General features: G+C 44.2%; 1 non-coding gene across 1 annotated transcript; it reads left to right on the forward strand.

Moving 5' to 3' along the window:
- The first annotated feature begins 4,803 nt into the window (after positions 1-4,803).
- On the forward strand, positions 4,804-4,940 carry LOC123433740. The gene has a single exon (XR_006625066.1). It is a non-coding gene; the product is annotated as a small nucleolar RNA Z247 (small nucleolar RNA).
- Positions 4,941-10,878: the final 5,938 nt, after the last annotated feature.

Genomic DNA, 10,878 nt, shown 5'->3' on the forward strand with positions numbered 1-10,878 from the left:
TTGTTTAGTTATTTCAATTCATTGTCTATATATAACTTGTACTCTATTATGCAGAATGAAGATTCTGGAGTGTAAAAGTAAGAGCATCATAAATATTGGGTTTATTGACCCAGATAAAATACATATAGCGACGCTAACTGATTATCCCAAGGAGACGGAGGAAAACCTTCTAAGGTTTCTAACAGATCAAAATTTCTGTGACCACATACTGTTTCCATACAACTTCAGGTGAGGGTCTTTACTCTGCTGTGTCCATTCACTTATAAGTGTAATTGATAAGTTACTCACACACACACACACATATATATATACATGTGCAGCTTTCATTGGATTCTGTTGGACATTCAAATTGATAAGGGAAGAGTTGATGCCTTCGACCCATTATCGAGACCCTTGGAACAGTTCCAAAGCCTGTAGGACATGCTCCAAGGGTAATTTCAATCATTCTTGCGCTCTATCGGTCTCTTTCGATGATTTTCTGATATATAAATTAATGAAAAACCTAGCAAATCATTATCCTTGTCGGGCAGGGTTTGGAAGCGGTTCAAGTGCGTGACTCCCGGTAACTTTCCTGAGAAGCTGACCTTTAGAGCGGCTCAGGTAAGTAGTAGTATGATATACTTCTATTTTCAATACATTTATGATGCTAGATTATTATTTTGATTATATATATTCTATTCTCGTAAAGTGCGACCAGCAGCCACGGGGAACGCATCTATGCGGATACTATGTTTGCGAGACCATTCGCACGTTTACCTCTGAGCACAAGGATCACAGATTCGATGTAAGCAATGAACATTCACACCTCTATTTTTACCCGTCATTCGTTGTTATCATGATTGATATTCATATTCATCTCCTCTTCTTATATAGCACACGGCCATGACGTCGAAGGTCCTACCAGAGCAACGCGCGGTTGCTGTTGCAGAGGAGCTTGCGACCTTTCTGAGGACGGAAGCTATAGATGACAAAGGACGATTTAGTGTAGCTAGGGGCCATTACTGATGTTCGTCCATGTAATCGAATAGACGGGCTCTAGTCTCGATAATTCAGATCTCCATATAATTGTATATGTATGCTCGCTTGTAAGATAAGTTAATCTTATATATATATATATGCATAATTATTTCTATTTAAATTATATGAAAACTAATTCCCAAACACCAAACGAGGCATCACGTTAATCTCCCGAACACCTAAACCCTAAAACCCTAAAACCCAAAAATAATTTCATTCAAAAAAACCCAAAAATAAGCAAAATCTGAAACTCTTTAGTCCCGGTCCGTGTAACGAACCGGGACTAAAGGGCCTGCCCCTGGGGCGCTACGAGGCGCCCACGTGGAGGACCTTTAGTCCCAGCTTGTGACAGGGCCGGGACTAAAGGTTAGGCCTTTAGTCCCGCCCCTTTAGTCCCGGTTGGTGAACCGGGACTAAAGGCCGTTGGTGAACTGGGACTAAAGGCCCTTACGGGCCGGGACTATAGGCCCCGTCCCCACTAGTGAGGTGGAAGAAGCATCAAAAATTCATTCTTTATCACTTCCCTACTCGAGGACAAGCAGGAGTAAAGCTTGGGATGCTTGATACGTCTCAAACGTATCTATAATTTTTTATGGTTTCACGCTGTTATCTTGACAACTTTGGATGTTTTATATACCTTTTATATCTTTTTTGGGACTAACTTATTAATTCAGTGTCAAGTGCCAGTTCCTGTTTTTTCTGTGTTTTTGACTCTTTTCAGATCTGATTTGGAACGGAGTCCAAACGGAACAAAATCCCCGAAATAAATTTTTCCAGAACAAAAGAAGATCGGGGGACTTGAGGGCCAAGGCAGGGGGCCCACAGGGAGCCCACAAGCCCTGTTGCCGCGGCCAGGGGGCGTGGCAACCAGGCTTGTGGCCTCCCTGGCGCTCCCCTGCCCTAGCTCTTTGGCCTATAAATTCCCTAAAATCCCAGAAAAAATCAGGGCATCCACGAAAACACTTTTCTGCCGCCGCAAGCTTCCGTTTGCGCGAGATCTCATCTGGAGACCCTTCCCGGTGCCGTGCCGGAGGAGACTTTGGAGCTGGAGGGCTTCTACATCAACATCATCGCCCCTTCAATGACTCGTGAGTAGTCCACTTCAGACCTACGGGTCCGTAGTTAGTAGCTAGATGACTTCTTCTCTCTCTTGGATCTTCAATACAAAGTTCTCCATGATCTTGATGGAGATCTATCCGATGTAATCCTCTTTGGCGGTGTGTTTGTCGAGATCCGATGAATTGTGGATTTGTGATCAGATTGTCTATGAATTATATTTGAGTCTTTGCTGATTTCTTATATGCATGATTTGATATCCTTGTAAGTCTCTCAGAGTCTTGGGTTTTGTTTGGCCAACTAGATCCACGATTCTTGCAATGGGAGAAGTGCTTGGTTTTGGGTTCATACCGTGTGGTGACCTTTCCCAGTGACAGAAGGGGCAGCAAGGCACGCATCGTGTTGTTGCCATCAAGGGTAACAAGATGGGCTTTCATCATAAATTTGAGATTGTCCATCTACATCATGCCATCTTGCTTAAGGCGTTACTATGTTCTTTTGAACTTAATACACTAGATGCATGCTGGATAGCGGTCGACGTGTGGAGTAATAGTAGTAGATGCAGAAATTATCGGTCTACTTGTTTTGGATGTGATGCCTATAGATATAATCATTGCCATAGATAACGTCATGACTTTGCACGGTTCTATCAATTGCACGACAGTAATTCGTTCACCCACCGTCTACTTGCTTTCATGAGAGAAGCCACTAGTGAACACTACGGCCCCCGGGTCTATTCACAACTATCGTCTCCACTATTACTTTTACTTTGCTTTGTTTACTTTTTTCTTTCAGTTCTCACTTTGCAAACAATCTATAAGGGATTGACAACCCCTTCATAGCGTTGGGTGCAAGCTCTTTGTGTTTGTGCACGTACTTGTGACTTGACGCGATCCTCCTACTAGATCGATACCTTGGTTCTCAAAATGCGGGAAATACTTACCGCCGCCGTGCTACATCACCCTTTCCTCTTCAAGGGAACACCAATGCAAGGCTCCAAGGCCGCGGGGAAATCCTTTGCATATTTGCCAAGGAAGTCCCTATAGGCGTAGCCCGCAGCTGAACGATTCCTGGCGCCGTTGCCAGGGAAGGTCTGTTGTCGCAGTAGCAATGGGTTCGCTTTCTCGTGAGATTATTGTTGGAATTATGCCCTAGAGGCAATAATAAATGTATAGTTATTATTATAATTCCTGTATCAAGATAATAGTTTATTATCCATGCTATAATTGTATTGAATGAAGACTCATTTACATGTGTGGATACATAGACAAAACACCGTCCCTAGCATGCCTCTAGTTGGCTATAATTGTATTGAATGAAGACTCATTTAAACGAGATTGAAATAGGTATGCGGATACTGACGATCGAATCTCGGGCAAGTAACATACCGAAGGACAAAGGGAATGACATACGGGATTATACGAATCCTTGGCACTGAGGTTCAAACGATAAGATCTTCGTAGAATATGTAGGATCCAATATGGGCATCCAGGTCCCGCTGTTAGATATTGACCGAGGAGTCTCTCGGGTCATGTCTACATAGTTCTCGAACCCGCAGGGTCTGCACACTTAAGGTTCGATGTTGTTTTATGCGTATTTGAGTTATATGGTTGGTTACCGAATGTTGTTCGGAATCCCGGATGAGATCACGGACGTCACGAGGGTTTCCGGAATGGTCCGAAAACGAAGATTGATATATAGGATGACCTCATTTGATTACCGGAAGGTTTTCGGAGTTACCGGGAATGTACCGGGAATGACGAATGTGTTCCGGGAGTTCACCGGGAGGGGGCAACCCACCCCGGGGAAGCCCATAGGCATTTGGGGAGCCACACCAGCCCTTAGTGGGCTGGTGGGACAGCCCACAAGTGCCCTATGCGCCAAGGATAAAAATCAAAGGAGAAAAAAAAAGGGAGGAAGTGGGAAAGGGGAAGGACTCCCTCCCACCAAACCTAGTCCAACTCGGTTTGGGGGGGGGGGGAGAGTCCTCCCCCCTGGCTCGGCCGACCCCTTGGGGATCCCTTGGACCCCAAGGCAAGGTCCCCCTCCCTCCTCCTATATATATGGGGCTTTTAGGGCAGATTTGAGACGACTTTCTCACGGCTGCCCGACCACATACCTCCATAGTTTTTCCTCTAGATCGCGTTTCTGCGGAGCTCGGGCGGAGCCCTGCTGAGACGAGATCATCACCAATCTCCGGAGCGCCGTCACGCTGCCGGAGAACTCTTCTACCTCTCCGTCTCTCTTGCTGGATCAAGAAGGCCGAGATCATCGTCGAGCTGTACGTGTGCTGAACGCGGAGGTGCCGTCCGTTCGGTACTAGATCGTGGGACTGATCGCGGGATTGTTCGCGGGGCGGATCGAGGGACGTGAGGACGTTCCACTACATCAACCGCGTTCTCTAACGCTTCTGCTGTTCGATCTACAAGGGTACGTAGATCACTCATCCCCTCTCGTAGATGGACATCACCATGATAGGTCTTCGTGCGCGTAGGAAATTTTTTGTTTCCCATGCGACGTTCCCCAACAATTATTTCACATGTCGTTATGCTACAGAAGCGGGCCGAAGTTTGGAGTGCCATCCATGCCATGTTTGCTACCGAAAGTCAAGCACATACTATCAACACCAGGATCGAGCTTACAAATCTGCAAAAAAGGTAACCTCACCATGGATGAATATCTTGGTAAGATTAAAAGCCTCACATACGAGATTGCCTGCACTGGAGTCGCACTATCTGATACAGATATCACCGTAAAGATCCTTGCTAGTCTCGACTTAGAATACAACCCTGTCGTTTCAGCGCTTGTGGCTCGGGTTGAACCAGTGTCTATTCAAGAATTGTACAGTCAGCTCCTGAGCTTCGATGTCTGCCCCAGTCTCCTTCATGGTACCAACATGCGTCAGTCTTCCGCAAACTCTGTCAGCCGTGGTCGAGGCTGTGGGCACGGCAACGAGGGGCAAAACCGCGGTGGAGGCCCTGGGCGTGGCGCTCATAAGGGCGATCCTCGTTTAGCAGAAGGTGGCTACAACAGTAACACAGGAGGGTGCGACTTCAACAACAACAATAGTCGGGCCTCCTCCTCCGTGGTCGCCCTCGGTGCCAACTCTGCAAGAAGCCAGACCATGAAGTCATGGATTGCTGGCACAGGTATGATGAAGATTATGTCCCTGAAGATCGTCATGCGGCTGCAGCTACACGTGAACAAGGAGGAGATGAAGTTTGGTATGTTGACTCTGGTGCAACAGATCATGTGACAAGCGAGTTAGAGCAGCTTGTGGTTCGTGAGTAGTACCTTGGCAACGAACATATTCACACAGCAAGTGGTGGAGGTATGGATATCTGTCACATCGGTCAAGCTTCCATTAATTCCCCTACTCTTAAACGTGATTTTGTTCTCAAAGATGTTCTTCATGTACCTCAAGTTGATAAAAATCTTGCATCTATGTCTCGCTTAGCCACCGATAATAATGTCTTCTTTTAAACTCACCCTCGTTACTTTTTTATAAAGGATCGATCAACGAGGGAACTCCTTCATCACGGTAGATGCATTGCAGGACTCTATCCCATTACATCTGGAGACTTTAGCCGCAAGCATCGTCGAGTCTACTCCGTCATCAATCCCTCCTTGGCAAGGTGTCATCAAAGATTAGGATATCCATCATCAGTCATCGTCAAACAAATAGTTAATAAAGACAATCTTCCATTGTCACGTAGTGTCATTAGTGAGTCTCTTTGTGAAGCTTGTCAGTGTGCCAAGAGTCACCAACTTCCTTATCCAAAGTCATATAGTGTGTCTCATGCTCCTTTAGACCTCACTTTTTCTAATGTATGGGGTCATGCCAGAGATTCTTTTGGAAGAAAAAAATATATCATGTTAGCTTCATTGATGATTACAACAAATTTACTTGGATTTATTTGGTTAAGTTTAAATCTGAAGTTTTTTCTGTCTTCCAAGAGTTTCAGAAACTTGTTGAACAACACTTTAACAATAAAATTCTCACAGTCCAAAGTGACTGGGGAGGTGAGTATGAGAAGCTCAACTCATTCTTCCGTGACATTGGCATCGAACATCATGTCTCTTGTCCTCATGCACATCAACAAAACGGCTCTGCCGAGCGCAAACACCATCACATTGTCGAGGTTGGTTTGTCTCTTCTTTCTCATGCCTCAATGCCACTCAAATATTGGGATGAAGCATTCATTACTGCCACATATCTTATCAATCGTCTTCCTAGCAAATTCATTGGCAATTCTACTCCTCTAGAGCATTTATATCATAAAAAACCCAGCTATAATTTCCTCGAAATCTTTGGGTGCGCTTGTTATCCTAACCCGCGTCCATATAATCGCCACAAACTAGAATTGCATTCTACTCAATGTGTCTTCATTGGTTATAGTAATCTCCACAAGGGATATAAATGTCTAGAGATTGGAACTAGACGTATCTATATCTCTCGTGATGTGGTTTTTGATGAAACTCTCTTTCCTTTTACCAAGCTTCATGCTAATGCTCGGGCTCTTCTTCATGCTGAAATAGCACTCCTTTCAGATCATGATCACGGGGGTGAATTACATACAGCTGATCATGTGGACAAATCCACAGACAATTGTGTTTTCGATATATGTGCAGAATCATTTCATTCTTCCACAAGTAGGGATATGGACAAAGCACTAGGCACAAGATCTCCTACTGCTTCTCATATGCAACCTGCAGCAGATGGGTGTTTTGAGGCTGGTTGCAGCAGCCCGACTGAGTCTCCTGGCGCACTGCCTCGAGAGGATATCTCCCCCGCGTCGCCATGCAACATTCAGGAGCTGGTGGTCGACAGCTCTAATCTGATGGTGTCCACCAGCGCTGGTGGGAGTGACTCAGTGGGCAACGAAGATCATTGGCAGACGAGTAATATTTCAGTGTCTCCTCCAGAAGGTGCAGCAGAAGGTGTTGTTTCTCCATCAGCATCTGATATGCCAGAAACTTGTCAAGTTGTTCTTCCTCGCCGGCATACCAGATCTCATTCAGGTATTACCAAAGAAAAGAAATATAACGATGGCACAATAAGGTATGACAAAGTTAAACGTGCTTTTCTTACCACTTCCAGCGAACCAATAGATTTGAATGATGCCCTTACTCATCAATATTGGAAAGAAGCCATGGATATTGAATATAATGCTGTCATGCAAAATAAAACTTGGCATCTACTACGCCCAAAGAGTAGTAACAATGTTATTGATAAAAAGAAAATCTGTTGGAAGCACAGACAGATACAAGGCCAGGTTAGTTGCTAAAGGGTATAAGCAACGGTTTGGGATTGATTATGAAGATACTTTGAGTCTTGTTGTTAAATCAGCTACTATTCGACTTGTATTGTCGATTGCTATTTCTAGAGGTTTGAGTCTAAGATAGCTAGATGTTCAGAATGTGTTTCTTCATGGTGTTCTTGAGGAAGAAGTGTTCATGCAGCAACCACCAGGATATGGGGATCATCGCACACCAATATATACCAATGCGGCCCGAGACAAAGGGTTCAACGCTTCCAACCTATCTTATACTCAGAGGATTTGAATGAGAAGGTTTAGGTAAATGCAAAACTAAAGAGGGGGAGGGGGACTTCATATGCCAAAAGGACATGATTGTGCTCTTTTCCCTTGTTTGAGTTCTCCAAAAGTTTCTATGTTTAAGGAGTTTGTCCAAATGCAAAGAAAAATAAACATCGAGCAACAACAGTTCAAGGAATATCTGATTCAATAGGTGTGGGCGGTTAAATGAGACAAGTAGAACATATTTGCGAGTTCAATTCAAGTCTGAACTAGTTCAAAAAAGTAATTGAATTGTAATACTTAAATTTAAACTGCTATCATATTTGAACATTTTCACTCATCGTTTGATATAATAGCACATTAAAAAAAAGACGGACGGATATTTAGAGGACAAGACTGGATGGCCGGCTCCCTGTCTACGGACAAGACCGGACGAGTCCGCAAACAAATATTGCTTGGAGACGCCATAAGCATATCATTCGGTAGCCTGCGCGGGGGCTTGCATGATGGACACGACAAGAATGCTAGAATCTTAGGGGGGGGGGGGGTCATGTTGGATTGTTCTATCATCTATGGCTGGCCTACCAAGCATATTCTTGGAGCCATCGTTTGGTAGGAAGTACATATTCATATATGTTGTTTTTGCCAGTTGCCGGACAGTCACTGGTGGCACCCGAGCCAAGCACCTGATGAAAGCTCGTGGGCTGGTGAGCCACCGCAGAAGAAAAGAAAATGCACCCTGTCCTTTTGCTTGATGTAATCAAACAAAATGCAATCAATCATTTGGTCTCCTGCTTTCACCTTTGCATGTCAGGAGGAATAAAATGGATGGTTGGGCTGGCATTGGCAATCTTGGTTAGATTGATTGATGCCCCTTTTCGTTCCACTTTCTTTTGAGCTTGCTACTAAGATTTTATTCTTTCAAAACTCGTCAAAAAAAAAAGTATCTCGAAAAAGAAGGGAAAACACTCATGAAAAAAAGCCTCGGGCCCCTTTTTTCTTTTCAGGAAGGCCCTTTCCGGTGGGCTGTGTCTTGCTTGGCCCGTGTGATGCTTGCGGCCCAGCAACAGATCGTGGATGGCAGCTAGCGAGGCACCTCACTTGCGAAATCACTAATTAGAAAGTACTTTCTTTAAAGATCACTATCACTTTTTCACGTTGCGGCAAGTGGCGCACTGCATGCGTGTCATATGTTGTAATTTGGAAGTTTTCGCTTTTTTCGTAGATTCGTATTTTTAAAATGTTTTATTCCTAGACCGCACGTCCAAATCTCGAACCGTTTTCACCGTTGGATTTCTCGCGTCGACATCTTGAAAACTAGATCCCATGTTGATAGGTTTCGACGAACTTTTCTTCACAAAAAAAAAATCAAAAACCGTGTTTCTCGTGATAGAGAAAAAACAAAAAACGTGTTTTTCGCGTTTTTTCTTTTTCGAGAGTCACAGTCATTCCTCTCATGAAGGCAAAACCGTGTCTCTTGCTGAAAAAACACGTTCTTCCCCTTTTCGAGAGGCACGGACGTGTCTCACACAAAGGCAAAACCATGCCTCTCGTAGAAGTAAGACCGTGCCTCTCGTGAAAAAAATAAAAAACACGTTTTTTTCCCAAGAAGCATGGTCATGCCTGTCACGAAGGCAAACTATGCCTCTCGCGGAAGCAAAATCATGTTTCTTATAAAAAACAGAAAATACATTTTGTTTCATTTACGAGAGTCATGGCATGTCTCTCGCGAAGGTAAAATTATGTCTCTCATAAAAATAACGACTTTTTCATGAATAAAATTAAAAAACAAAACACCAAAAAAAAAACAATCTAAGAAGCAGAAAACGTGTGCGAAAAAAATAAAAATACGAACTCCGAAGGAAGCGCTCAGAGCGCGACACGTGACGACGGCTGAGAATGCGTTAAGTGGCGGTACGCGGGAATGCTCAATGAGAGGCTCCCGAAGTAGCGCTCGCTAACTAGTGGCTCCCGCTTACCTGCCAGTCGGGCGCCGATAACAAGGAATGACCGAAAGATCGTCATGGGTCCCACTCGGCCGTTCCATGGCTCATCAGACCAGAAAAGGAAAATCTTTAGTGCATGGTTAATAATATAACCAGCTGCTCGCTATAAACCATTGCCACGCCATTAAAATCCATTTTATAGCTAATATGTTTAATAGTTGATTAGGATGTATTTTTATTACTAATCAATTATTGTACATGTGCTAGAGATAATATTTGTGTATATAGTCTACGTTTCATTCTTATAAAGTGTTTAGAAGCACGCGCTAGAACTGATTTTTAATTAAGAACCCGTTTATCTTTTCTCTCCTCTTCATTTTCTTCAACTAAGTAAAATATATTAATTTATTTTTTATAGTCTACTGATTCAGTTTTATTAGAGTAGTGCATGTTTTCATCCATTTAAGAAAGGCCCACCTTAATGCTTTGCCGCATTGCTTGGCTATACTTTGGCACAAGGCGCGGTGCGTCGTCACGCCCCAACGGATGGATGGTCCATCCTGCTCGTACGCCACTGAGAAAACATAAAGAAGAAGTCGTCAACTGACCTGCGAACACCCTGTGCCTTGAAGAGCTCCGCTAGTCACAACCATTGTCGAAGGGCATCATATTGCCTAGGCATGTCGCAACATAGAGAGCCATATGCCGTGTACCACCATCACAAATAGATAGAATCAGAACACTATGTGAGGCAACGAAATTGCAGACATCATCGAAGGGCACCGAACATCGATATCTCACAACTGCCACGAGTCTCCAAGACATAGGTCAACCATCACCACCTGGATGACCAAGGCATTGGTCGCCGCCACAAACCACTTCACCACGACACCACCACCACCACCCTACACACTAACAACCGGACATAATGCTCCAAACTAGACATCAAGCAACTGACGTTTTGTGGCCCAAAAAACGCTTCCAATGGAAGAAACGACATTGAGAGTTGCCATTGTTCGATTCAGAAGAATATGAGGTTTTTTGCCCGGGGCGCATGAATGGGCGAGCAACAACAACTCACCAACGACACCTTCAATAAGGAAGCGGTGCCTGAAAGCGTCACCGACATCGTTGCCAATGAGGCTAGGGCAAGGCTTTCGCGTGAAGCATCCCATCCCGGATATCCCCTTCCATCCGCCAGTCTATTACACCATGTTTACAACGGCCGTGTAGTTGTGGTTTTCGTGAGTGGTAATAATAAATTGATAATCACAACCATCAAATTATATGGTTGAATGGTTTACAATGATCAAGGTGTT

The sequence above is a fragment of the Hordeum vulgare genome, chromosome 2H (genome assembly GCF_904849725.1).
Source record: "Hordeum vulgare subsp. vulgare chromosome 2H, MorexV3_pseudomolecules_assembly, whole genome shotgun sequence".
NCBI lineage: Eukaryota > Viridiplantae > Streptophyta > Magnoliopsida > Poales > Poaceae > Hordeum > Hordeum vulgare.